Raw genomic sequence first — 23715 nt, forward strand, 5'->3', positions numbered from 1 at the left:
CAAAAGGGTTTGACTCCTCATGAACCAGTTGCAGGAATGTCAAAGGAGATTTCAAGTTCGATTCTGAAAAGAGTATTAACGAAAAAGCCACTAAAAGCTGATAACTGGTCAGAGAAAAGCTCAGAAGCAGGGAAGATTGACGTAGTACCACTAATTCGGGAAGAAAACGAGTTGAATAGAGAAGATCTGAGTGAAGGAGAGGCTAATGGTGGACGAAGATTGAAAAGGAAAAGAGTTGCCAACAAGAGATATTCTGGTCCTGATTGGGCATATGCAACTACAAATGAATGGCAAAAAGATTTTTTTTATTTTTGTTTTGAAAGAGGCATTCAGGGTTTATATTTTAGTCCGTGAAGAAAAAGTGAAAAGATTTTGTTGAAATAGTACCTTAAAAAAACTTTATAACCTAACTTGACAAGCTGCTAAACTGAATCTTACAATTTCTACTGAACATTGATAAAAGGTCCTAAAAGTATGAATGAACTTTTGAGAAAAAAATCAATAAAAATTAGGAGGGATAGAATGTGAAGATTACAAGTTGAAGATTTTTTAATTTTTTGCCCTTTGTTTTTGATTTTTTGCTGCATAGCTATAATTGTTTTTGCTTTTAGTTCTTTACAGACCATGGGAAACTTTAGTAATAAACACACTAAGAATAGTAGTTGCAAATGAGTAGGTATTGGTTTGGCAACTGTTTGTGCAACAGTATGTTTGTTATTGATTGTGAGTGTGATTGTCTTTGAATCAAATGGAGCCAACCATACCATAGCTACACCTACAACTGTTACATTTTCAAAATCAACTACTGATCTTTCAGAGATAGATAGGTTCAAAATAGATGAGAAATACTTACACGAAGACAAATAACTTTCATCTAATGTCCTCTATCGCTTATTGCGTGAGTGTGTTGATGTAATGGATGCAAAATATTGTTATGTCTGTACGCAGCTTCTAGCCTTTATTGAGGATGGAAATTCCTATCATAGTTTACCGCTTACTTATGCTATAAGTTGTAGTATTTTACTAACACAGTTCTATAACCAAGAATATCTTCAATATTTTTATTCAAATTTGGATATTGTATTTTCTTTTGTGCCTATTATTAAAGATCTTAATAAGATAGCTAGTGATCACAACATAGAAATAATAAAGGGTTTCTTTGAACCTACATTAACCTTTGGGACTGCGTTCGCGCACCGTAATAACCCCACCTGTTTACTTACACCTGTAGAAAATAAATTTCTAGATAACACAGAAGATAGGAGAAGAGCAATTAAAGCTAAGATAGATAAGGGATTAGTTTTACGAAGTCCTGGCACGGATCATGCATATACTGACATTACTAAATAAGGGAAGCTGACTGTAACGGAGCCGAAGCGGCCCGCTACAAGTCGGCCTCCTGGGATGCATGGGGCAGTATTCCGGGGCACCTTCCAGGACCCGGAAGCTGCATCGCAGGACGACGGCCCGGATATCCGGGAGGAACAGGCAAAAGGGGACGCTGCGACATGGCCGGAGGAGGAAGAAAGCTCGACCGAAACGCCAGAGCAGAAAAACCCCAGCGAACCACCGGAAAGAGGAGAGGGAACACCGACACGGAAGACGCCCTCCCCTGAGGAGAACCTTCATAGAGCGCTTCACAATGCCCGCCACAGCCCTGGTGGGACGTGGCTTTCGCAGGTACGTGCATGCCTGCTTAACCCTTCAAGATATTATTAGTGAAAGGATTTTTATCACCCTTTCATGTCCTGTGTACGTTTAATTTTATTCTGTGTGTTTTGATTTTTTCTCTTCCTTTTCCTCTCCAATTCCCTTTATAGATACTGGGGAAATTTCCTTCTTTTCTCTTTATTTTTTTTTGTTTTTTTTTGCTATAACAGTTTGGTTGTTCTACCTTTGTCTCTGGCTGCCGGATCCAAGGAAACCCGAGTTCAGGACCACGTATTATAAGCTTAAGGGTCCTATTGTCTACCTTCAGAAGACTCGTTTTTCTTGGATTTCTACCAAAAACCAACATATTTTCTTTTGGACATCTACTCACTGGGCTCACATCCTTATGATTTCCTGGTGATACGTTCTGCACCCTCTACCCCACAAATTAAGAGGCCTGAAAGAAAAGACCCTTACCTGCATAATATTTTTTTTCCCCCTTTGCTCCTTCCCCGGTGTGATGCTATTAATTGTGTTTGACCAATGACTTTGTGTTTCACCACTGCGCATATTAGTTGCTCAATGTTCACCAGTAGCACATTAAATGTTTTGTTCAGTTTAGCTGCCTATTGGCTTTGACATGGCATTAGCCATTACATTCTGTATTCTGCCTATTGGCTTTGACATGCTGTATTCAGTTTAGCTGCCTATTGGCTTTGACATGGCATTAGCCATTACATTCTGTATTCTGCCTATTGGCTTTGACATGTATTCAGTTCAGCTGCCTATTGGCTTTGACATGATATTAGACATTACATTTTGTATTCAGGTCAGCTGCCTATTGGCTTTGACATCATATCAGACATTACATTTTGTATTCAGCTCAGCTGCCTATTGACTTTGACGTGATATTAGACATTACATTTGATATTTAGGTTAGCTGCCTATTGGCTTTAACGTGGAGTTAGACATTGCAGTTGAGACATTAGATGTCTGTGTTTTTCCAAGCTGTGTTTTTCCACAAGATGGACCAAGCTGCTTTCTTCACACCAGACTAGACCTGATAAGAGAGAGTACATTTGGTGTTTTCCTTTCTGCTCAGCCTTGGGAATAGGAGAAGTCTAGGAGATTTGGCCAGTCTCCAAAGGCTTGCGTAGTTTTCCTGAGTATGAGAGGAGGGGGCACGCTTTTGTAAGGATGACTCTGGGCTACAGTGAGTTAGATTCAAATCTGCTTGACTTCAGGCTGGAGCTAGACGTCAGTTGCCAGTCTCCCGTTTGGCTAGAGAATCTCTTTCTCGCAGTTGACCGGAGTCATCAACTTGCAGACCCAAGAAAGATGAAGCTGAATATTTAGGCCCTGCTGCCTTGCCCATACGGGAATGAATTTGACTTTTATGCTTTGCTTTGAATATATTATATATTTGCTGTGTACATTGCCACTGAGAAGTACTGTGATATATTTTGTTTTCTTGCTGCGACTACGTTGTGTGCTTGAAATCTACTAATTTGTATCTCAATAACTTGTGGGTGGGGAAGAATTAACAACAATAAAGGTCTTCTTTGAACTCAGAAGTGCATTCCAGAGAGGTTCTGTAAGCTCCAATATGAGATATGTAGGAAAGCAGAACACCCGGGAACGTCAACACCGCTCTTCTCGACGAATCCCGCCATACCTGAGAAACAAAAGAGAAAGAAAAAGAGAAGAAGGCCAGTTAACAAAGGGACGAAGAAGGACTTAAGGATAACAAAAATAAAAGAGTACAAAAAGAAAACATTTGTTAAACTACAACAAGAATAAATCTATCAAATCTCACTATATCATTATCGCCTGAAGCCTCATTTCTACCCTCAGTAAAAGAACCCACCACAATGGTGTCAGAAGTGGGATTCTGAAACAAAAGAGTGCGGATCCTTTACACAACGAAATGGAAACAAGACCCACTCTAGAAGACATGATACAGAGACTGGCCAAAGGCCAACGCCATCTCCAAATCGTATGGGAAGAACAACAAAGAGAAGCAAAACAGATAGGGAGACACTTCAGAACACTCTTAAAAGTCAGGCTACCATAATAGCCAACAACCAACTAGTACATGAGACTGCATTACAGAAGCTAACCAATACAATTGCAGCAACTCGGGTACACCCCAATGTACCAAGTTCAGTCCTCCAAAAATATCAAGATGGCGAAGATCCCAGCGCATTCGTCACAAATTTTTAGCGTGTCGCCACTTCAGCTACCTGGCCGGAAGATCGATGGGGCCAATATGTGGCTCCTCTCTTGACCGGGACCTTACAAGCCACCTACCAGGCTATAAACCCTCGCGGTACTACCCCATATCCTTAAATCAAAAAGGGAACCTGGAGAGAGTCGGACATGACACGGAATACTATTGGATTAGGTTCCGCTAACCAAGTGGACCCCTCTGGAGAATCCATGAGCCTTATATTTTCGGATCGAAGACCTGGGACTTAAGTGGCTAACACTTAACAGCCCAGATAGGGATGAAATAATTAAAGTTATTTTATTAGAACAATTCTTGGAAGCCTTACCACCATCCACCCAAAACTGGATTAAACATCATCCCAAAATAGATACCATAACTGCAATAGATCTCGCCTGTGCATACCATCGAGCACCAGAGTTTAAGTCTGGAATATCTAAAGGACCATCAACAGTACCCTGTCCTCCCGTTTCAGGATACTGACCGAAGCCCATTAAATCCCTTGAAGATCTTCCCCCACCCAGAAGCCTAGAAAAGAACCCCAATCACTTATCACAATGCTACACCTGCACTGAATGGGGTCATATTGCGCGGAATTGTCCCCATAAAGCTGACAACTCAGAACCTATGGAAATTGGGGTTACAAGAGGTAGGGTATTTTATACCGGGAAAGACACACCCCGATATGCCAAAGATTTGTATATCAATGGAAGAAACACCTGGGCACTCATTGACTCAGGCTGTAGCCAATCCGTCATCAGGGCTGATCTAGTAGACAAATCGTTGTCTCCAATGGAAGAAGATGTATCTATCTGTTGCATTCACAGTGATCAAAAACTTTACCCATTAGTCCCTGTATCAATAGAATGGAATGAACATAAAGAGACTATCCCAATGGGAGTTATTGCCCATTTAGTTGAAGACGTCATTATTGGAACAGACTTTTGCAATTTCCCAGCATTGTTGAATAGTATTCAAAAAGATAAGGGAAAAAACTCATGGTGGGAGGAGGCCCCTTTTTCCCAAATAGATATTTTTCCGGGAAAAAATAAACCTAAAATGAGCAGGAGAGAAAAAAGGGAAGGAAGAAAACCCTATCAGAGACAAGAACCGTCTACTAAACCTGATTCTACTGGAAAGACAGTGCTAGCTACCATACCCTCCTTTCGAATAAGTCAACGGGAGGACCCAACTCTAAAACATGCCTGGGAGGTCGCAGTAACAGAGAAAACCGGACAGGTGGGCCCTTATTTCATAATACAAAAGGGATTATTATACCGAGTAACAAAACGTGGTGATCAAGAACAAACCCAATTGGTAGTACCCCAACCTTTTCGGATACAAATCTTACATTTGGCCCACAGTTTAATGGGGGGCGATCACTTCGGAAGGGAGAAAACTGAAGAGTACCTCTCACGCCGATTTTATTGGCCTGGGGTCTTTTCAGATATACGTCGCTTCTGTCAACAATGCCCTCATTGTCAAATTGTGAATCTCGGGTCTCTAAAGAAACCACCTCTCTTCCCTTTACCCATTATCGATATTACATTTTCTAGGGTTGGAATGGATCTAATAGGGCCCCTCATCCCTTCATCACAAAGTTATATGTATATCCTCGTACTGGTTGACTACGGGACTAGATATCCTGAAGCAATACCCCTCACAAGTATGACCACCAAAAACATAGCATATGCTATGATTGGTTTCTTTTCGAGGGTAGGATTTCTTAAGGAGTTGCTCACCGATCAAGGCACTCCCTTCATGTCCCACCTAATGGCCCAAATTTGTCAAATATTAGGGGTAACTCAAATAAGAACCTCGGTCTATCATCCACAGGCGGATGGACTTGTAGAAAGATACAACCGGACACTCAAAACACTGCTAAAAAAGGTCATCAACGATTCAGGGAAAGACTGGGATAAAAAGCTACCGTTAGTCCTTTATGCGATAAGAACCCATGAACAGTCTTCTACCGGTCATAGTCCCTTTGCGTTAGTGTTTGGGCATCAACCAAGATCCCTAATCGATATGGCCGCAGAAAAAGGGGAAGAGGACGAGAGTGAGGAAAAAGATCTGCTGGAATATAGCCAACAGTTGAGGGACCAATTACATGCGGTATGGGAGGATGTAAGGGTTCATCTAGAGAAGTCCCAAGATAAACAAAAACAGTATTATGATAAAAAGACTAGACTCAGACAATTACAACGTGGTGACAAAGTCCTAATTCTTTTACCAAGCTCAGAGAACAAACTGTTAGCCAAATGGCAGGGGACCCTTCACGGTCCTTAAAATAGTAAGTCCTGTCACATATGAACTATTATTATTTAAAAAAACAACAACAAAAAACAGATATACCATATTAACCTCCTAAAGAAATGGGAGGAAGGTGAGGAAACCCCCGAACCACCACAAATAGGATTCCTTGTTAATAGGGACAAAAGCCTTGAGATCAATCTATGCCCACAAGCCGTTGACTCTTCATCATCTCTCCTCCCCCAACCCCCAACTACTTCTGAACTAACAGAAACAACTTGCGGAGATGTTATATAACCATAAAGACCTTTTTTCAGCCACACCAGGGAAAACTTCATTAATACAACACCACATCAGAACCCCAGGAAATAAAGTTCTCCGACTTCACCCTTATCGAATCCAAGAGGCCCAAAGAACCCTCGTAGAACAGGAAGTTCAGAACATGTTACAAATGGGAATCATTGAACCCTCCACTAGTCCCTGGTGTAACCCAATTGTTTTAGTCTCCAAACCCAATGGTTCGGTTCAATTTTGCATAGACTTCCAACAAGTCAACAAAATAGCCCACTTCAATACCTATCCTAGTCCGAGAGTGGATGAACTGTTAGAGAAGTTGGGCAAAGCACAATATATGACCACCCTAGATCTCACCAAGGGATATTGGCAGATCCCCTTATATCCTCCAGATAGAGAAAAAAAGGCATTCTCCACACCCTCTGGGTTATACCATTTTACTGTTCTCCCATTTGGACCGCATGAGGCTCCTGCAAAGTTCCAGAGATTAATGGATAGACTGTTACAAAAATATAACCTATACACGGCTGCATATCTTGATGATATTGTAATTTTAAGTGAATCATGGTCCGATCACCTCCACCATCTAAATGAAGTATTTCGTACAGTAAAAGAAGCAGGGTTCACAGTTAACCCTGAAAAATGCACCATGGCAAACGATAGTATAGCATACCTCTGATATCACATAGGGAAGGGACAGATCAAACCCCAAATGAGCAAAGTGGAGGCCGTACTGGAAATACCTACTCCAAGGTCTAAGAAGGAGATACAATAATTTCTAGATCTTGTAGGGTATTATAGACGGTTCATTCCAAATTACTCCACCATAGCCACCCCTTTAAACAACCTTTTAAAAAAGAATAAGCCATCTAAAATAACAAAACTCTCCCCCACACAACAACATAGCTATGAAATTCTCAAACAATGTCTAACTACTGAACCCATATTACATTGTTCTGATTTTACGAGGCGATTCCTGTTACAAACCGATGCCTCTGACGTGGGGATAGGAGCTGTCTTATATCAAAAAGATGATCATGACAATAACCACCCCATTGTCTTTATCAGCAGAAAACTACTCCGACGTGAACGGCATTAAGCCATCATAGTAAGAGAATATCTGGCCATCAAATGGGCCATTGAGGCTCTTCAATACTACAGTCTGGGCCATCCTTTTATCTTACAGACTGACCATGCACCCCTTACTTGGCTGTCTCGCCACAAAGACACGAATCCAAGAATTCTACTGTGGTTTATGGAGTTATAACCTTTTACCTTCCAGGTTCAGCATCTGCCGGGACACCAATTGGTAACCGCGGATTATCTCTCCAGACATCCTATCGGCCAAAGTCTCTATCAGCCTTTTTCGAGAGGAGGGATATGTAACAGAGCCGAAGTGGCCCCGCTACAACTCGGCCCCCCCAGGACGCATGGGGCAGTACCCCGGGGGCACCTTCCAGGACCTGCAAGCTGCGCTGCAGGATGACGGCCCGGATTTCCGGGAGGAATAGGCAAAAGGGGGTGCTGTGACGTGGCCGGAGGAGGAAGAAAGCCCGACTGAAACGCCGGAGCAGAAAAACTCCAAAGAACCGCTGGAAGGAGGAGAGGGAACGCACACACGGAAGACGCCCCCCCGAGGAGAAACTTCGCAGAGCGCTTCACAACGCCCCAGTGCCCGCCACGTCCCTGGAGGTACTTGCCTGCTTGCCTAACCCTTCAAAGCAAAAACAACAAGTGACATTATTGGTGAAAGGGTTTTTATCACCCTTTCATCTCCCGTGTACGTTTTATTTTATTCTGTGAAGTTTTTTTTTTCTCTTCCTTTTCCTCTCTAATTCCCTTTATAGATACTGGGGACATTTCCTGCTTTTCTCTTTTTTTTTTCTATTACAGTTTAGTTGTTCTACCTTTGTATCTGGCTGCCGGATCCAAGGAAACACGAGTTCAGGACCAAGTATTATAGGCTTAAGGGTCCTAGAGTGTCTACCTTCAGAAGACTTGTTTTTCTTGGATTTCTACCAAAAGCCTATATATTTTATTTTGGACAACTACTCACTGGGCTCACATTCTTATGGTTTCCTGGTGATACGTCCTACACCCCACCCTACAAATTAAGAGGCTGAAAGAAAATACCCTTAGCTGCATTATATTTGTTTTTCCACTTTGCTCCTTCCCCGGGAACAACGTCAACACCGCTCTTCTCCACGAATCCCGCCATACCTGAGAAACAAGAGAGAAAGAAAAAGAGAAGAAGGCCAGTTAACAAAGGGACGAAGAAGGACTTAAGGAGTACAAAAAGAAAACATTTGTTAAACTACAACAAGAATAAATCTATCAAATCTCACTATATCATTATCGCCTGAAGCCTCATTTTTACTCTCAGTAAAAGAACCCACCACACTGACCTTAGATGCATTACATAGGATGGTATGGCACATGCTATTTGGGAATACTCTTTCCGAAAATGTACCAACTGGAAGACTTAAGTAAGTTTCCTAAATTTTCTGAAATTCAATCGAGTCACAAGTGGAATCAACTTTTAGCATTGTTGGAGACATATCTGAGCAATAATTCCTTCAGTGGGAGTTGTTCTGCATTCAATAAAAATACAGAAGTTGTCTACAGTTGTGGATAACATGTTAATGGTTCACTCAGCAGCTATTTTACTCCTGGATATTGAATTGGGTGCGACAAGACCTATGACTCTTCAGAACCACCATACCTTAGACATTCTCTTAGCAAAAGAGGGTGGAGTTTGTAAATTACTTGGTCCGCATCACCACTGTTCATACATACAGGACAATACTAAGTTAGTTAGAGGTTTAATTAACAATTTAACAAGAGATAAAAATGATTTAAAAGAATTAACTGAAACTGCTATTTTGGAAAAGACTGGGAAGTGAATTGCTTCAATGGTAAATTGGATTGGCAACCTAGGCAAAGGTATTATATTAAAATGAGTGAAATTTATTTCAATTCTGTGTTTTGTTTAATTGGAATTTGGGGAATATATAAATTGTTCCAAATGATCATAAGAAGAAGATTTGAAAAGAATCAGAGGAGGGTAGGTGTTCAGATGGAAAAACTTCATGGGGAAAATTCGAGAAGAATGACATTTTATAAAAATGTGAAGGAGACTAAATTCTGAAATTTTGAAATAAATACATTTACTTGGGGTTTTTGTGTGATATCATATGTAGTCATCACAGGAGGGATTGTAAGAGCATGAAACTTTAGCTTTATTTTTCACATCTGTAATCATACTTATTTTTTGATATATTAATCATTATGTATTAATTGTATACTAATTCGAGAATTGTGATCAACTTAATGGCCACCATCATATGTAATGCCTACTTTTTGTTTTCTATGATAACTTAAGCTGATGAAATTATTCTGTCTTTTCAAAAGAGCGTGTTTCTTTGCTAAAATAAATGTCAGAATAAAACTTGTATTTAGTGGCATCTGCTGGGCTGAAGCAGAAGTAGATATAAGGTCACTGTGAAATGTTATCTGTATAAAATCTTTATAATATGTTCTGTTTCCTAGCTGCACTTCCGGAGCTTGATTGACATCATCATTGTATTCGTATATTTTGCATGTAGTTATGTTTTTAACCTAGGTTCTTTTCCTCGAGCAGAGACTGGTACAATGAGAAATGTTACCATATTTTGTAATCACTATCCGATGACAACGTAATTGGAGTCATAAAACAAAGAGCCTACAGATGCAACGGAAGAAGGGAAGAAGAAATAACAAATGGATTAGTTTGAGTTTCATCAATGGAATAACAGCAAATAGAAAGGTAGAGCTAACATTTTAAATCATTTTGATATTTGTTAGTGTTCTGATTGGACATCATTTTCTCACCATATTTCTCCCGACCAATCAGTGTTTTTAAGAAGTTTAATTTAATGTTCAGTCGCCATTGGTTGTTATTCATTCTTCTTTGGGATTTTCGTGTATCCTGAGTTCTAGAGATTCTATTCTTTATGATCTGTCACCTTGACATTTCGTACTTGCCAGTTAGTCTACTGACAATGCTGGTGTTTATTATTTCCTGAGTTTACTTATACTTTGATAGTTTAGTAATCTTATAGTCAAAATTCTAAACCATACCCCTTACCTTGTTCCTGTTCTGATCATGATATCTGATGTTGCTGTTCCCCTGATGAAGTAGATGTTGTTGCGGAATTCCTTAGTGATTGGGTAAATGTATGGAACACATATTTTATTTGTCTTTTGTTTTTCAGGTACCAATTGCTAATATCATAATACTGCTGTTATTTTTGATAGTGCCTAAGCTAGATGTTTTCTAAATTCATGTTACTAAATTCTTTTACATGAAGTCCAACATGTTAATACTAATATGCTAATTGTTGGTTAGTGGGGTGTCATTCTCATATTCCTGAATGGTTATTGGTTTTCCTCAGTGTATTCAATTTCTCTAGCTCAGATTCTATTGCTATGGTTTTGTGTAATACAAATTGAGATATTGTGTTTATTTGCATTGATTAAATTTTAGATTCATGCGCCAACTAAATCAGCCATTGTTGTTTCTACGTATGTATCATTTGAGTTTGAGAATGATTTTCGTGACTCTAGCATTGTTAATATAGAGAAATAAATCCTTAACTTCTTAATAAACTGGTGTGGTTATTGATGAACTAATTGATTATTATATGCTTAATTTATAATGTCTATGGTGTATTTCTTATGACGTTTTCTTCAAAGCAGATTCGGTTCAGTTCATCGGCCTAGAGTATGAAATCTGCTATCTGGTCTGTTATGACTAAATAGTTAGCATTTTCTGCTTTAGCAGTTCCACTCGCTCTGAGTAGGCCTGGGCAGCTCGGCTTCATTGAACTACCTGGTAATAATTAATGCCCCAGCCTGCGGTGCAGTGCGGCACCTAACAGAGTGTTATTGATCAGCTAGTGATTAATTAAACAAGAAAGAGGCATTCACTTTAGAAAGAACAAAGCACACAGCTCTACTTTGGGAAGCACAGCTCGCTGGTTAAATAGTAGAGCGTGCCTCGTTGGTCCTTGGGGTGCTATTTATTTATGTGTTTTATATAGCGCAGACATTACCTGGAGGTGTCAGAGCACTTTACAATAAAACAAGAGAATGTTACAGATACTACAATTGCTCATTGTGATAGTTACGTATATACAAAATACGAAATCAAAACAAATTAGACATAAGGTAAATTTACAGAATTTCATATTTAGAAAGCTTGAGCTAAAGGTCATAAAAGCTCTCATGGGTGTCGTGCAACAGACAAGGGTAAGTTATGTAATGTGAAGGCATATGACTGGTGTGGACAATTAATGAGGAATGTTATTGAGAAAATGTCTTTGGAAGAGACGAGTTTTAAAGTCCTTTTTGAAGTTCCGAAAAGAGGTGGTGGTGTGAAGATTTGGAGGTAGCGTGTAAGAAATGAGGTCTCTAGTTGGCAGTCGGTTTGCACCCTGTCCATTTAGGGACCCTCACTCTAGTCAGGATAAGGGAGATACCCACTCAGATAACCCCTGCTCACCCCTGTGGTAGCTTGGCACAAGCAGTTAGGCTTACCTCAGAAGCAATGTGTAAAGCATTTGCATATAACACACAGTAATAAATTAAAACACTACAAAAGGACACCACACCAGTTTTGTAAAATAGCCAATATTTATCTAAATAAAACAAGACCAAATACGATAAAAATCCAACATACAGTAATAAAAATATGAATTCAGCGAGATTTATAAAAAAACACAGTTTCTTGAAGTTGATAGTTCCACCTAGTGATATCACGGCGTCATGATCAACAAAACCAACAGTTCAGGCCGGCCGCGGCATTGAAGGCCAGCTAGGGTGTCGGGAAGACCCGCAAACAGTACCTTGGAAATGCAGGGCATCGTGATCCTCGCGATGAGATCTGGAGGGTGGCGTCGATTCTGGAGTCAGTGCGGGAGTCGTCGGGCCCTTGAAGTCACATGCGTTGCGGATCGAACTCCGGGCTGAAGTCAGGGGCGCTGGCATGGATGGCATCGGGGCTGCGGTGCGAAGCAGGTCGATGCGACGTGCGATGCCCACAGGTCAGGGTGCAGGCCGCGGCTTGGTGACGGCATCCAGCGGCATCAGTGAGACCAGGGCTGCAGTGTGAAGCGGGATGATGCGATGTGCGCTGATGCCACAGCGTTGTTGTTGTTGCTGAAGCGCTGTTGTTGGTAGGCCCAAGCCGGTGGTGCAGAACGGTGCTTCGTGACCCTCACAAGAGGTATCCACAGGCCACGGTGCAGGCAGATTCCCTGGTGTCGACACTGGAATCGAGGATGTTGGCGTCGGTGGACCGGGGCTGCGGTGCAGAACGGATCAGTGCCTTGTGCACCTCATGAGCGGCCACGGTGCAGGGAGCGGCGTCAGTGTCAGCAGGAGTGGCGTGAGCAGGCGATGCCGGACTGCAGGGCCCCCAGGTCGCGGTGATGGCATCGTTGAGACCAGGGTCACAGTGCGAAGCGGGAAGTATGGCGTCGGCAGGTCACGTTGCAGGCCAGTGGCGTTGCTGGCAGCGTTGCAGTGGTTTTTCCTCTTCAACAGCCCAAAACATGCAGTTCCCAGTGCTGCAGGTCGAGGAAACTGAAGTCTTTGGTGTCTCTGAGACTTCCAACAGGAGGCAAGCTCTACTCCAAGCCCTTGGAGAACTTTCTCAAGCAGGACACACAGCAAAGTTGACCCTTTGCACTCTTCAGGCAGAAGCAGCAACTGCAGGCCAGTCCAGCAAAGCAACACAGCAAAAGGACAGTACTCCTCTTTCAGCTCTTCTCCTGGGCAGAGGTTCCCCTTGATTTCAGAAAGATTCTACCAGTCTGGGGTTTTGGGTCCTCTTCTTTTACCCCTTTCTGCCTTTGAAGTTGGCAAACTGTTTTGCTTCACTAATGACTGAGCTGAAACACTCATGCACTAACAAAAATCTTTGGAATGCGCTTCTTAGTCTAAAGAAGACATTTATTATTTCCCTTTGCAAGGTTTGTAAAGGAAGGTCAGCATGCTGAAAGCACACATTTAAAAATGGTCACAGCAATTAAATGAAAACATGTACAAATGATTCTCTACTTCAATATACACAGCAAATCTATGTATCTATATGTGTGTATCTCTCTCTCTATATATATATATATCACAATCCAAAGCAGATAACAAGAATTAAAAGGTATGCATCACCATGAGGCACGGGCACATCTGCATCATCTCCCTCCTATCAGCATCAGATCGCCAGATCCCAGAATCGATCAAGGAGAGAGATCAATTATCCTCACGGGAAGGATGACACACCCCAGCGCCCTGGGCATGTCTGAGATCTGAATCACTCTCGCTCCCCGGTCCATCTGGTCTTGGCCTCTTATACTTTGAACAAACAAGAGAGGAAAATTCTAGAACCTCCCTCTCACTGCAGAGGTGTATTATTAAAAAAATGTTGATTTCTTTTCTTTAGGCCAGCTTTCAAAAGAACACGTTGGGACTTAGCCACAATCCCAAAGTGCCCCTGCAAAACAAGACCGTTCCCTGTCGTCTTAGTACATTCTTATCAGCCTAAGCCCTTGGTGGGAAAGAACACGAAAAATAAAAACATGAGCACATTGTACAACGTGGAAAATCACTTACAGCTTTTAACGTGGCAGTGGCTATTGCTAAAATAAAGTCAATAAGCAAAATGAAACTGGTGGTCACTAATGTGATGGTGTGCTGCTAGGCTAAGTGCAGTGTGGAGTCAGTGGTCAAAACATAAATATCATTACACTGCACCCTTTTGACCAATGACTCATATGCCCTATAGTCCTACAATCAACCTCTTTTTAAAAAAAAAACATTACAAGCAAATTAACTATGCCTTGTACACAGCCACATAATGAAATGACAATCGCAATCACTATAAAGCAATAGAAGTGTGATTAACTTATTGATATTATAAACAGTTAAACCAGGCACACCTACAATAAAATGACTGAAGCTTATATATTCTGATTGGGATAATAACTGAATAGTGTCTCTAGGATAACAAGTTGGTAAAGAGTTAGATAGAAACACCATGAGTCCTAATCATGGAAAGGTACACGGTCCATCTCTAATGTTTATTGGAATGTAAGTAAAAGTGAGGCTCCTATACAAGAATAGTCAGCCAACTGGCAACTTAAACATGCTTAATGTGACTGGCAGCAGTCACCAGGTGATAACAAGCCATGTTGTTGGTTCCATTAGAATTGCAATTAAACAAGTTGATAGGACACCCATGGTACTCTGCATTATTCCCATGCAGAACTTTGATGTGTGAAGCACAATTTACACCAAATGGATCCATAGGTATTGCCCTTCAAAAGCAGCAGGGGTGTTGTGCAACGTGATTGATCAATCAGGTTCAGGTTGGGGTGCTGTCCCTCCAGACTGCACACGCCCGAAGGGAGACCACACAGGACACTCATGGTCAGAGGCAAGTGGTAGTACGATCTGCAAAAGAAAAAAGTATGATCTTTCTTGCAAATAACATTTGTCAGCTGAAATATGCTCCCATTTTCCTTGCCTTGTTTTATGATCAGCAGGACATTTTTAGGGCCCTTGTCTATAATTTCTGCAGGTTCTGGAGGGCCATTTGGGGATTCCACCCACAACTTAGCACCAGGGTTTTTGTCAGTTGAACCAAAACCTCCTTTTCCTGGTACCCTCAGAAGGGCTGGGGCACTCCCCTTCCTCACCAATCCTCCATACACAGGACTTATGACAAGTTGGGCAATTTTGTGAGCATGTAGGTCAAGACCTGCAGATGCTGGTGTGACTCTGTAAGGATCTGAAGCTCCAGGTTTTATTTCCCAGTACATAATGGTATTGGTTGCAACATGTGGTAAAGATTTTCATCAGGGCAGTTTCAGCATGTGTCAATGGTCTGTTATTCAGAATCTGGAAGGCTTCAGTTAACCCCTTCGCTGCCAGGCCTTTTCCCCCCTCCTGTGCCAGGCCTTTTTTTGGCTATTTGGGGCAGTTTGTGCTTAGGCCCTCATACCTTTTTGTCCACATAAGCTAGCCAAGCCAAATTTGCGTCCTTTTTTTCCAACATCCTAGGGATTCTAGAGGTACCCATACTTTGTGGGTTCCCCTGAAGGAGGCCAAGAAATTAGCCAAAATACAGTGAAAATTTCGTTTTTTTCAAAAAAATGGGGAAAAAGTGGCTGCAGAAGAAGGCTTGTGGTTTTTTCCCTGAAATTGGCATCAACAAAGGGTTTGTGGTGCTACAATCACCAGCTTCCCAGCTTTCAGGAACAGGCAGACTTGAATCAGACAACCCAATTTTTCAACACAAATTTGGCATTTTACGGGGGCATACCTCATTTTTACAATTTTTTGTGCTTTCAGCCTCCTTCCAGTCAGGGACAGAAATGGGCGTAAAATCAATGCTGGATCCCGGAAACCTAAACATTTCTGAAAGGTAGACAAAATTCTGAATTCAGCAAGGGGTCATTTGTGTAGATCCTACAAGGGTTTCCTACAGAAAATAACAACTGAAAAAGAAAAATATTGAAATTGAGGTGAAAAAACCAGGAAATTTTCCCTACGTTTTACTCTGTAACTTTTTCCTCCAATGTCAGATTTTCGAAAGCAATATACTGTTACGTCTGCTGGACTCCTCTGGTTGCGGGGATATTTAGGGCTTGTAGGTTCATCAAGAACCCTAGGTACCCAGAGCCAATAAATGAGCTGCACCCTGCAGTGCGTTTTCATTCTATACCGGGTATACAGCAATTCATTTGCTGAAATATAAAGAGTGAAAAATAGCTATCAAGAAAACCTTTGTATTTCCAAAATGGGCACAAGATAAGGTGTTGAGGAGCAGTGGTTATGTGCACATCTCTGAATTCCGGGGTGACCATACTAGCATGTGAATTACAGGGCGTTTCTTAAACAGATGTCTTTTTTACACACTCTTATATTTGGAAGGAAAAAATGTAGAGAAAGACAAGAGGCAATAACACTTGTTTTGCTAATCTATGTTTCCCCAAGTCTCCCGATAAAAATGATACCTCACTTGTGTGGGTAGGCTTAGCGCCCGCGACAGGAAATGCCCCAAAACGCAACGTGGACACATCACATTTTTTGAAAGAAAACAGAGGTGTTTTTTGCAAAGTGCCTACCTGTAGATTTTGGCCTCTAGCTCAGCCGGCACCTAGGGAAACCTACCAAACCTATGCATTTTTGAAAAATAGAGACCTAGGGGAATCCAAGATGGGGTGACTTGTGGGGCTCTGACCAGGTTCTGTTACCCAGAATCCTTTGCAAACCTCAAACTTTGGCTAAAAAAACACATTTTCCTCACATTTTGGTGACAGAAAGTTCTGGAATCAGAGAGGAGCCACAAATTTCCTTCCACCCAGCGTTCTCCCAAGTCTCCCGATAAAAATGATACCTCACTTGTGTGGGTAGGCATAGCGCCCGCGACAGGAAATGCCCCAAAACGCAACGTGGACACATCACATTTTTTTAAAGAAAACAGAGGTGTTTTTGGCAAAGTGCCTACCTGTAGATTTTGGCCTCTAGCTCAGCCGGCACCTAGGGAAACCTACCAAACCTGTGCATTTTTGAAAACTAGAGACCTAGGGGAATCCAAGATGGGGTGACTTGTGGGGCTCTGACCAGGTTCTGTTACCCAGAATCCTTTGCAAACCTCAAAATTTGGCTAAAGAAAAACAAATTTTCCTCACATTTTGGTGACAGAAAGTTCTGGAATCAGAGAGGAATCACAAATTTCCTCCCACCCAGCGTTCCCTCAAGTCTCCCGATAAAAATGATACCTCACTTGTGTGGGTAGGCCTAGCGCCCGCAACAGGAAATGCCCCAAAACGCAAAGTGGACACATCACATTTTTTTAAAGAAAACAGGTGTTTTTTGCAAAGTGCATACCTGTAGATTTTGGCCTCTAGCTCAGCCGGCACCTAGGGAAACCTACCAAACCTGTGCATTTTTGAAAACTAGAGACCTAGGGGAATCCAAGATGGGGTGACTTCTGTTACCCAGAATCCTTTACAAACCTCAAAAGCTGCATTAAAAAAACACATTTTCCACACATTTCGGTGACAGAAAGTTGTGGAATCTGAGAGAAGCCACACATTTCCTTCCACCCGGCGTTCCCCCAAGTCTCCCGATAAAAATGGTACCTCACTTGTGTGGGTAGGCCTAGCGCCCACGAAAGGAAATGGCCCAAAACACATCGTGGACACATCACATTTTTTCATAGAAAACAGTGCCTACCTGTGGATTTTGGTCTCTAGCTCAGCAGGCACCTGGGGAAACCTAGCAAACCAGCGCATTTTTGAAAACTAGAAACCCAGGGGAATCCAAGCTGGGGTGACTTGCGGGGCTCTGACCAGGTTCTGTTACCCAGAATCCTTTGCAAACATCAAAATTTGGCCAACAAAACACTTTTTCCTCTCATTTCGGTGACAGAAAGTTCTGGAATCTGAGAGGAGCCACAAATTTCCTTCCACCGAGCGTTCCCCTAAGTCTCTCGATAAAAATGGTACCTCACTTGTGTGGGTAGGCCTAGCGCCCACGGAAGGAAATGGCCCAAGACACAACGTGGACACATCTCATTTTTCACAGAAAACAGAGGTGTTTTTTGCAAAGTGCCTACCTGTGGATTTTGGCCTCTAGCTTAGCCAGCCCCGGGGGGGGGGGGGTAGAAATGGCCTAAAATAAATCCCCCCCCCCCCCACCTCCCCCGGGAGCGACCCTTGCCTACGGGGTCGCTCCCCTTGTGTGACATTGGCACCAAAAAAGAAATCCCCGGTGCCTAGTGGTTTCTGCCCCCTTGGGGGCAGATTGACCTAAAATCGGCCAATCTGCCCCCAAGGGGTGCAGAAATGGTCTAAATACAATTTGCCGCCCAGGGGAGCTCCCCTTGCCTAATGGGTCGTTCCCCATCTCTAAAAAAACAAAGAAAAAAAAAAAAACACAAGGTTTCTGCCCCCCCATCGGCCTAATAATAGGCAGAAATGGCCTAAAATAAATCCCACCCCCCCCCCCCCGGAGCAACCCTTGCCTACGGGGTCACTCCCCCTGCGTGACATTGGCACCAAAAAAAAATACTCGGTGCCTAGTGGTTTCTGCCCCCCTTGGGAGCGCCCCTTGCCTAATGGGCCACTCCCCATCTCTAAAAAAAAAAAAAAAAAAAACACAAAATAAATTTGCCCTGGCGCCTAGAGGTTTCTGCCCCCCCGGGGGCAGATTGGCCTAATAACAATAGGCCGATCTTCCCCCAGGGGGGCATAAAAGGCCCCCCAACCAAACCCCAGATCCCCCCCCCCCCCCGGGAGCGACCCTTGCCTACGGGATCGCTCCCCCTGCGTGACATTGGCGCCAAAAAAAAAAATCCCCGGTGCCTAGTGGTTTCTGCCCCCCTTGGGGGCAGATAGGCCTAGCAAAAAACGGCCGATCTGCCCCCAAAGAGGGCAGAAATGGCCTAAATACAATTTTCCCCTCCAGGGGAGTGACCCTTGTCCAAGGGGTCGCTCCCCATCTGTAAAACAAAAAAAAACAAAAAATCCCCGGTGCCTAGTAGTTTCTGCCCCACTTGGGGGCAGATCGGCCTAATCAAAATAGGCTGATCTACCCCCCAGCAATACAGCTTTTGAAACGCTTGGAGAGACTTCAAAGGGAAGGAAATACATTTCCTTCCCTTTGAAGCCTCTCCGGGCCTCCCCCATGTGATCGAAAGAGAAATGCTTTGCATTTCTCTTTCGATCGCGCTGGAAGCTGAGCTTCCAGCGCGATGGGGGAGACCCTGTGACAAATCAGCGCGCACTCGTCACAGGGGGGTTGGGGGGGTCGGGGTGGAAGGGGAAGGGCTTTCCCTTCCATCCCTGCCTTGGGGGGGGGGGGAGCACAGGGGGGGAGCGCTCCCCCCAGTTCCTGTGACTTCGTTCGTTACTTTATTTCGGCAAATATTGCCATAAAAGTCAGGACAGGAAATAAATACGACATACATAAATACATTATACAATAAAATATAAGATACAATACATACAGTTGGCAAGAAGTATATGGATGTCCCCATGATTAAGCAGTATCATTAAGTGTATAAAAATATAAATAACAATTTATAAAATAATTAAAAACCAGAACTAAGAGGAAAGAAAAAGAAAAAAAAAGAAAAAAAAAAAAATTCAACTTGTCGATAAAACAGTGCATCATATACCTTTGCAAGGAGGGGGATGAGCGGGCCACCTGACAAAGCGTTACAATTTGTGACCAAGTCGATTCCTGATAAGGTACACATTATATAGGAATCTGCTTGTGCCAAACACCACTAGTTGTGAAGTATTGGACTGAAATATGCGCACTGCTTCTTTATAGGATCTGACCCCCACATATTTACAAACGGGTTTGATCCACCGATCCCTTGGTTTCTTGTATACTGGGCAAAAGAAGAGTAAATGAACAACGTCTTCTTTAGCCCCTAAGGTACAGAGAGTGCAGAGTTCACATCCTTTTACCCCTCCCCAATTGCATGTGTAAGCATTAATCTGTAAGACCCCGTACCTAAACTGTAAATAAAGTGTTTTTGCCAGAGGAGGGCCGACCTCATCCAAAAATTGTTCGAATTTAGGTGTATCTTTTATGTTTAAAAAATTCAAAGTCAGAGTACCAATCGATGAACTATGCAATAGCTCTCCGTTGACATAAGACCAAAAAGTGTCCTTTACATTTTTCCTGGTACATGTTGTCATGTTCTGTGGAGCTTCCCATAGGTGTGATAAACCTAATCTCTCGTACCACTTAGATACATATTTTAACCAAGGGGTATTCATATGTCCATCTATCTGAGTTAGTTCAGTCAGTCCGTTCTTGTAATCACTCAACTCCGGGGTTACCCATAGCCTGACCCAATACAGCAATGGTCTTAATAATGCTTGATAGTCTGCTCTTTTAAGATTAATATCAAGGAAAACAGGGACTAGGGGGGTTCTTGTCGGTATTTTAAGTAGCCTTCGTACAAAATGGTTTTCCGTTTTTCCAAAGTTGTTATTGCAATGGAATCCCCAGAGTTCAGCGCCATAAAGGGCGGTCGATTGGGCCTTTGCTTTATATACTTCCAGTGCTGGTGAGATTGCTTTAGAGTAACTGGCTCCGTGTATTTTTAAAATAGGCATTGAGTTTTGTTTAAGGGCTAGGATGCTTTTATCCATCTGCCCTTTCCAGGACAGGTTACTATCCAGCATCATCCCCAGATAATTGAAACTCCCTACCTGTTCCAGTTTTTGGTTATCCAAGGACAGATTATTCCTGAGGGATTTCTTGGAGTTTATTGACATATACTTTGTTTTGGTAGGATTTATTTCTAGCCCCTTCCCCACGCAATACTTCTGGAAAGAATCCACCAAATTCTGTAAACCTCTCGGAGTTTGAGAAATGAGGATGGTGTCATCGGCAAATAGTAGTGCCGTAACCGGCTCGCCACCTAGCTTCGGTGAGTCATGTACACAATCCCTTAAATAGATTGGAATATCATTAACATATAGTGAGAAAAGTGTAGGAGCTAACACGCAGCCTTGGCGCACACCACGGTCTACAGGTATGGCCCTTGAGGTCTCACCTTCTTTACCCCACCTAATTTTTGCATAGTTCCCTGTGTGAAGCTTGATAAGTTCTTTAAGTAGTTCCCCAGGGACCGCCATGTTTCTTAATGTAGACCACAACAAATTGCGAGGAACAAGGTCAAAGGCGGCCCTTAGATCCATGAATGCCACATGGAGGCTACCCTTCCTTATGTTTATATACTTCCAACAGATGCACATGAACCTAAACACCTGGTCAACCGTACTTACTTTTATTCTAAAGCCAGCCTGATATTTGGTTCATATTTTAGTCTCTTCAATCCAATCTAAAAGCCTGTTTAAAATATGTCTGGCATATATCTTTTGAAATGAGTCTATCAAACTTATTGGGCGGTAATTACTTGGATCATAGCGATCACCTTTTTTAAAAATTGTCATAATTTCTGCCCCTTTCCAGGAATCGGGGATTGGTGTGCCTGCCACAATGGAATTACTCAAGTAATTTATGTAAGGCCCCCACACATCCACATCATATTTTAGAAGATCTCCCGGGATTTTATCAGGGCCTGGGGCTTTGCCCAATTTCACAGCTAATAAAACCTTATTAGTTTCTTCTAAACTAAAGGTTAATGGAGCAACACTTATCTCTGAATTTGTCTCATGGTACTCAAAGGGCAAATTCTCCTGTTTGTTAGCATAGAGCTTAGTGAAGTGGTCGCACCAAGTATTTTCATCTAGGAAAATATCCTTTGTTGATCTGCCCTGCTTATTTCCATTAGCGATTAAGTTCCAGAACATACTCTGATCCCGTAGCTTAGCTGCATTCAAGAGATCCTCCCAGAAGTTTTCATCCCATGTTTTTTTAGCTTGGGCCAGCATTTTTTTGTGGGCTAGTCTATTGTTTTTTATATCCAAGCTGTTCCCGGATTTTACTGCCTGGATTAGTCTTGATTTTGCTATACGACAGTCTTTATTATACCATGGGTTCGCTGCCTCAAGATCATTCCGTTTCCTATTACCATTTTTTTTATAGATTTTGCTCAATAGTGGGGTTAATGCGTCTACCAGCTTAAGATGTATGTCAAGCACACCTTGTGTTCCCACTAATGCTGTCTGAAGGCCTCCTACCGTGTCAGTAAATACATTGTATATATTTATCAGCGTTATTTCAGTTCCCAAGATATAGGGCCATCTTAGGGCACGCCTGTTATTAGTTACCTCTAGTTCCGCGACCGTGGTATTTAATAGGGTCTCTTCTTTGGATTTAATAATGAATGATTGAGAATCCAGCCATAGTAGGAGGGGAAAATGATCACTCTCCGTCCTAAGGTCTATCTTGAAATCGGTTATTTGGTCCCATATATTCCGGGTAGCCATTACAAAATCTATATGGGATCTGAAATTTCTCTTAAAATAGGTTGGGGCTGCTGGTCTGTCTGAGCGAAATCGACCATTACAGGCCCTTAGGTCATGCGCCACAGTCAACTGTAAAATCTGTAAGGCGGCTTTTGTGCCTTTAGCTGCACTTACGGATTTTAAGGGCAGGATGTCATTAGCAGCATCTTGATCGTCAAATAATTTTTCCAACCCCGGGATAGGCTCATATTTACAGTTAAAATCTCCACCAACTAACACCTTTGCATTATCTCCTAATGAGTCTAGAACGGAGTCCAAGAGTTCTACTACCTCTGATTCCTTGTTAGAAGGGAACGGTCTGTTATATATATTTATTAGATGTATAGTTTCTTTCCCTCTTGTTTTGATTTTAAGGCCTAGTAGGTCCGGGGAGGGGATGGGTAGCGGGGTGACATCTATTTCTAGGGTCACTTTAACCCAGATGACCAGTCCTCCTGAGGCTCTCCCTCTAGTTGATGGAATGGCATGGGAACAATAGGTTTTATACCCCAGCCTATGGGGGGTTTCTACAATCCAAGTTTCTTGTAGGAGTATGATGTCGTAGTTCTCAATATAGGAGCACCATACCACATCCTCAAGGTTCCTTGCTAAGCCAGCTATGTTCCATGATATCAATCTAATACTTGATTTTCCTTTTACACAGGGAGGATCTAATACTGTAAGTAGGTTGTCTTTTTCTGTAACATCCTCCAGCTCAACTAAGGGGTTTGGCTCTTTATCTTGGTTGTAGTTTTTACTAGTGTCTTTACTAGTGTCTTTACCCTCCATGGTCACTGAGAGGCACTTATCCGGTACACCCGAACTAGTTGTCTTACTTAAAATAGAATAAGGGGATTTAACGTTGCCTACCAATTTAACTGTCTTTGTATTTCTGGGACTCGAGGGTACTATAAGTTCCGGTTCAAGATCTTCTATACTCTGTTTTTGTTCCCACGTCTGGGTGTATACTAACGTTTCTGTGATGGGATCCCCTGCTCGTGGGAGTCAATCGTTTTCGTCCAAAGTGCTCAGTACCGAGAAGGTATTTCCAGTTGGGGTATAAGAGCTAGTGTTTCTTCTAATAGTCAAGGGTCTGTGTTTTTTAGAAGGTTCTGATGTACTGGCTAAGTGTCGATAAAAATAACCCAGAGGATGCACACCCACGTCAGATTCCTTTATATCCAAGGAGGCTGCTCTAAGAAGGACAGTCGCAACATGTTGAGGGTGCCTAAAATTGACAATTACACAGTCTCCCTTACATTTTTTCCTTGCGTTTCCGATCCATGGTATCCGTCTAGTAGACAGTATTTG

General features: G+C 42.4%; 1 long non-coding RNA gene across 1 annotated transcript in view; it reads right to left on the reverse strand.

The window, feature by feature from the left end:
• Positions 1-1871: 1871 nt before the first annotated feature.
• LOC138259892 (uncharacterized) overlaps positions 1872-23715 on the reverse strand; it is a 40988-nt gene continuing 19144 nt past the window's right edge. The window contains exons 2-3 of the long non-coding RNA XR_011198772.1: positions 8558-8644; positions 1872-3325 (exon numbers count right to left, since the gene is read on the reverse strand). This is a non-coding gene — a long non-coding RNA (uncharacterized lncRNA). The remainder of the gene's footprint in view (positions 3326-8557; positions 8645-23715) is intronic.

Source organism: Pleurodeles waltl, chromosome 9 (genome assembly GCF_031143425.1).
Source record: "Pleurodeles waltl isolate 20211129_DDA chromosome 9, aPleWal1.hap1.20221129, whole genome shotgun sequence".
Taxonomy (NCBI): Eukaryota; Metazoa; Chordata; class Amphibia; order Caudata; family Salamandridae; genus Pleurodeles; species Pleurodeles waltl.